The following is a 5,661-nucleotide window of genomic DNA, read 5'->3' as shown; positions in this document are numbered from 1 at the left end:
TTTAATTTTAATGTGTTGGTTGAAACTACAGGCTCTGAGAGAAACAGGTCTGATTCAAATGTGGTTTCCACTATTTACTAGTTTTGTACATTCGAGCAAGTTGATCAGTTTCCTCAGCTGGGTTGTTGTGAGGGTTAAAAGAGCCAATGACTGTAAAACACTTAGAGCACAGTGTGCACAATAAATGTGTGCAATTCTTATCAGAAGCATTGCAAGAAAGAAAAATAATGTATTGTTTTGTATATAACGTATTCACTACATTAACATTTAACATATCTATATTTATCATACACACACGAAGTAGGAAGGCTCCCTGCTAACCACAATGACTGCTCATCTCTTAACATACAGAACTCTAGAGAAAGCCTGGAGCACTAACCTTACTGCACCTATAACTGGATTCTGTTCACAAACATGATTTACATCAAATTCAGGACCCAATTATTGTGCAATAGGAGGACGAACCGCTCGGTTTGCACGGAGGGCAGGCCCTCAGAAGAGGAAAAGTGTTTCGACTAACAAGGAGGAACTTCTCCCCGGCTAACCCAGGAGCGGGGGCCCGGCTGCGACCCGCTGGCACGAGGCGCGGGCCCGCCGCGGGGCGCCCCTGCGCGGCCGTTGAGCCCCCGGGGCCGGTGCGCGCCTCACGCGCCCCGGGCAGCCGCCTCTTCCCCGCCCGCGGCCGCACGCGCATGCGCGGTTAGCAGTCGCTGCTGCGCGGCCGCCCGCTGGATTGGTCTGGGGAGACGGCAGGACCTAGCGGCAGCGATTCGGTCATCTGAGCTGCCACTACCTAAAACAGGCCGCAAGACAGGTGCGTGATCAGCAGGCCACCTTCCCGCGGCCCACTGCGCTCGGGCTGGGGTGAGGAATCACAGTCGTGGCTGCTTCCCTCGGGGTGGGGACTCCCGGGCCGCACCCCTTTCTTTTGCAGCCGGAAAGGCTGAACAAGTCGGGGCCAGGTGAGGGGTGGATGTTGAGTTTGGCGATGGGGGTGCAGCGAGCGAGGGTCTTGGGTGGGCTCTGCCCGCCTCCTGGGTTCGCGGGCCAGCGCTGGACGGAGGGGGTTGCTGCCGCCTCGGGCCAGCTGGGCCCTCTGGAGCTGCTGTGTCCACCTGCTGCGCCGGGGCTGGGGCTGGGGCTGGGACGGGCGCCAAGGCCAGGTGCCCTGCCCAGCCCGGCCTCTCCCCGAAGGCTGGGGAGCCGCAGGGAGCCGAGTCCGTTATTCCAGCGGTTGCCATTTCAGCCCCGTTCCACGCTCGAGCCCGGTGCGCGTCCCCGAGGGATGTGGAGGGGGCCCGGGCGCATCCGGGCGCTGCTCACTCCGCTAGCTACTCCTCCCCAAAACGCAAACAAAACCAAAATAGGCTCAGCTTACTCAATCCCCACCTCCGTAAAGGAGAAGGAACCCAGCGCTCACAGCCGCGGTGGCCAGTGACTCTTGGCCACTCCCTAGATACTCGGCGAGGAGCCCTGTTTGCGCCGCTGGGGAGGGACCGAAAGGGTTGGGTTGAATCCAGTGAGGCCCTGATTACTAGAGACTCATTATCACCTGAAGCCTGTTTACTATCAATCAGACACTTTAGCTGATTTTATTTATAGCATCTGCCCAAGCATCAAGAAGGACGCATTTGCTTGGGATTTAAAACCAAATGGCAACAAAACTAAGGAGGAGGAGACAGAAGGTAAATAACGTGGCCATGGGAAGAAGTCTCAAGTCAGAAGAGGGTTAGTTTATGATGAAACTTTTTAGTACATAAAAGCACCTAAAACCCAATCTCATGTTATGGTTTTGTTTAAAATTTTTACTCTAGATAGCTCTCGTTTTAGTAATTCTAAATTTGACCTCTTTTCAGAAGTTTATAGTTTTGCCTTCACACCTGGTTGATCTTCCAAACACATTTAGATCTTATCCCCAAATCCTTAGAACAAGATATTCTCTATTCTTTGTCTTATTTATCTAGTTGCTAATGGAAAAACCAAACTCTGTAAATTATTTTAAAGAGGTTTATTCTGAGCCAGTATGAGGGACCACGGTCCAGAAAGTCACACCAACAAAGCTGGGAGTTTTCCAAAGTCTGTTACAGGTTAGAATACTTTTATAAGAAAGTCTAGGAAGAGGGAGGGGGGTCTCCTTATATCAGAGTTGTCCTTTTTCACTGGGGGTACAATACGGAAGTTCTCATTGGCTGCAGATGGCAAATACAGGCTAAAATATTTTATGTGCAGGAAATCAGTAAAACTTAATAATTCAGAAACAAATCAGTGTCCTTCTCAATGTGAGTAGGTTATGTGTTAATCAGTATGAAAACAGAAATTCATACAATTTTAGGGACTCAATAAGATTCTTTACTCAGGGACAGATGTAAGCTGTGGATCATAAGACCTTCCCTAGGCAATTAGAATATAATGAATATAATGTATTCTTTCTGTGTAGAGGTGCATGACTTAACTCTGGGCTGGCATGGCCTTAGGTCTTGTTTATAATTTGGTATTTTATTGCCACAAAGAGTCCATTCTGTCAGTCTTATGATCTATTTTAACGCTAATGCTAGTCAGTTGTGTCTAAACTGCAAAAGGGCATTGTCAGACCTCCCCTCCCATTGTGGCCGGGAACTCAGTTTTTAAGATGTTTCTGGGGTCCCTTGGCCAAGAGAGAGTCTGTTCATTTGGTTGGGGGCTTAGGATTTTATTTTTAGCTTACATTGGTAAGGGTAATTATTGTATGTAAATGATGTAAGTATTACAGGTTCTGTCTAGAAATTGAACAGTGCTGTAAATTACCCTTACTATTTGTTTTTAGTACCTACTTTTAGTGTTCTTAATTAGAAACTAGAATCATCAACTTTTATGGACGTTTAGATTATCTAGTTCTTTTTCACAAGGGACCAAACAGGCGCTGAGATGTTTTAATCACTGGCCTTTTTAATAATAGAACTAGAAACTTGGTGTGATGATGCTAAGTTCAGTGTACTGTCTATTATATCATTCTATAGTTGAGTTCCTGAAGCCACATGACAACTAAAACTTTAAAAGGTGATTTCAAACACCACTCCTGACAGTGTTTGCCAATTCATTAGTCACTCAATAAAACTGAATAACAGCAGAAAGTCATCTTAGTTATAAGAAATAGTGTATACAGAAGTATGAATGTGTTAAACATGTGAGTGTTGAGAGTGAAAGAAATGAGTCTTAGGGCAGAGTTGATGCTGAGAACTACAGAGAATATGAGCATTTTTATAGACAGGTAGTAAATTAAGACTTTTTTTAGAAAGATCATTCCAGTGAGAAGGCAGAGGATGGATTTGGAGATTGGTAAGAATGCAAGAGGCAAAGTGGCAGTTTACCAGTCCTTTTCAGAAAGGATAGGTTCCTTAATTAAGACTGCAACATGGGGATAGAAACATTCTAGAAATACCCAAATGGATTTAGTTACCAATGACATAGTGAAAACATAGTCTTAAGATAATGGCAAAGTACTGTAACTGACTGATTTGGTTGAGTAGAGATCTAGTTAACAGGAGATAGAGAAGCAGGTTTTAGAGGAAAGAACAAGTTCGCCTTACTAGGGGCTTTGGGAAATCCTTGAAGATGGATAATGATCTGATACTAAAACGTGTCCTTTGAGCTATGAATAAGGTTTGGCAATCCTTAGATTTTTATATGTAGAAGCCAAGGCTATATGTAATATAAGAAGAGAACCTGGGAACAGATCCCTAATGAACACTAACATTTACAGCAGATTAGAGAAAGTGCCCATGAAGGAATCAGAGAAAAGGAAGAGAATCAGGAATGGTATTACAGAAACCAGGGAAGAGAGGGCTCCCAGCAGGAGGCAGATGGAGCATGTCAGAAGGAGCAACAGGCCACAGAAGAACTGAAAAAGCTATTGCATTTATCAACTAAGACTTGGTTAGTAGGAATAGTTTCAAAGTTTCCAAGAAGCTAGGAGTATAGGAATAATAGGAAGAATATTAGTTTTTCGTTGCTGCCATAACAACTTACCACAAACTTAGCAGCTTAAAGCAACACAAATTTATTTTCTCACAGTTGTATAGGTCAGAAGTCTGACACAGGTCTCATCAAGCCAAAATCAAGGCATCAGCAGGACAGCACTCTTTACTAGGAGCTCTGGGGAGAATCTGCTTCCTTGCCTATTCACGTGGGCGACAGAATTTAGTACCTGTGGTAGTAGGACTGTGCCAGGAACGTGGCCAATGTTCCCCGCAAAAAAACGGGTCCCTTTGGTAGAGTTGCAAGGGATAAGAAAATAATAGAGAAAAATGGAAAATGGAAGAACTAAAAGAATACACAGAGACAAAGATATAGTTTTATAAGTTTATGAAGATTATAGGCAAAGCAGGATCTCAGGGGGCCTAGACCTTCTCCATGGGTCTCAAAAAGCCTGAAATGAGGTCTCACATGGTAACTTATAGGGAATAGTGAATAATTGCCAGGGGTAACAGATTTACATAACAGCAGGTAGTTCCTCTCAGGTTAACAGATTTTCAAAAGCCTTCTACAGATTCTTTAACTAATTCTATCTACGTGAGCAAACGGTTACAAAATCTTTCAAAGTTTAACTTCTAAGTTCTAAGGTAAGTTTATCACTTAACAGAGGGGTTAAACAGAGATATGTTGGCTCCATGTTTATTTGGTTAATGTGAATGGAGACAGGTAGTCTAGAGTGTTAAAACAAGAGCTTTGCTTTTAGCCATTCCGGAAGCTGTCTCTTCCGGAGGGCACTCCATTGTCAGCTCTCAGCCTGTAGTTTTTAACAGATTCACTTTGCTTTACAAAGCAAATCCAAACTTTTAAGTCTGAGAAATGCGGCACCTTGTGGGATACAGCCACTGCTGTCTTTCAGAGGTGCCTTGTGGGATACAGCCACTACTGTCTTTCAGAGACGCCCTTCCGAGAGTGTAACAGCATTTGAAATGCAAACCAACACGTTCACATATTCCTTCAGGGCAAAGCTCTGAAAAACTGCTAAGACAAATCCTGTCTGCAGACGCGTTTTTATATTAATTCATGGAGCAACAGGACTGAGGTCCCTGTTTCCTGACTGACTGTCAGCTGAGGGCTGTTTTTAGCTCTAGAGGCTACCCGCATTCCTTGGCTCTTGGCTCCTTTCCTCCATCTTCAAGGTGGGATGGTGGCTGGAGTCCCTTTCCCTCTTGAAATGTCTTCTGCCTGTCTCTCTGTGACTTCCTCTTCCACTTTTAAGGGCACCTATATTTACATTGGGCCCACCTGGATAATCCAGGATATTTTTCCCTGTTTTAAAGTCAGCTTATTAGCAGCCTTAATTTCATCTGCAAAGCCCCTTTTGCTGTGAGAGGTAACATTCACAGGATCCAAGTGTGGACATCTTTGAGGGCCATTATTCAGCCTATCATAGAAAATTGGAAGTATTAACAGTTAATGGAGACAGGCTTTCCAGAAACTTTGTTAAGGAAAAGAGATACCTGGAAACATACATCTTATCTAGCATGTGATATATAGTTCCAATAGTAAACTTTATTATTTATCCTTGTGCTTTTTAAGTAAGAAATGCAAGTATCTTAAATATCCTGAAATATATATGAGCATACTTTGTAAAATTTTAGAGTGCCATGAAAATATAAGGTAATACCATAAGTTTGTTAGTATTTGGATGTA

At 43.9% G+C, this 5,661-nt stretch overlaps 1 protein-coding gene across 1 annotated transcript in view; it reads left to right on the top strand.

Moving 5' to 3' along the window:
• The first annotated feature begins 777 nt into the window (after positions 1 to 777).
• Positions 778 to 5,661, top strand: part of CLGN (calmegin) — a 45,846-nt gene continuing 40,962 nt past the window's right edge. The window contains exon 1 of the mRNA XM_012654706.1: positions 778 to 814. The gene's annotated coding sequence lies outside the window, so the exon portion shown is untranslated. The remainder of the gene's footprint in view (positions 815 to 5,661) is intronic.

Source organism: Propithecus coquereli, unplaced genomic scaffold (assembly GCF_000956105.1).
Source record: "Propithecus coquereli isolate 6110/MARCELLA unplaced genomic scaffold, Pcoq_1.0 Scaffold112, whole genome shotgun sequence".
Lineage (NCBI taxonomy): Eukaryota > Metazoa > Chordata > Mammalia > Primates > Indriidae > Propithecus > Propithecus coquereli.
Note: the sequence above shows the minus strand (reverse complement) of the source record. Positions and strands in the feature narration are given on the sequence as shown.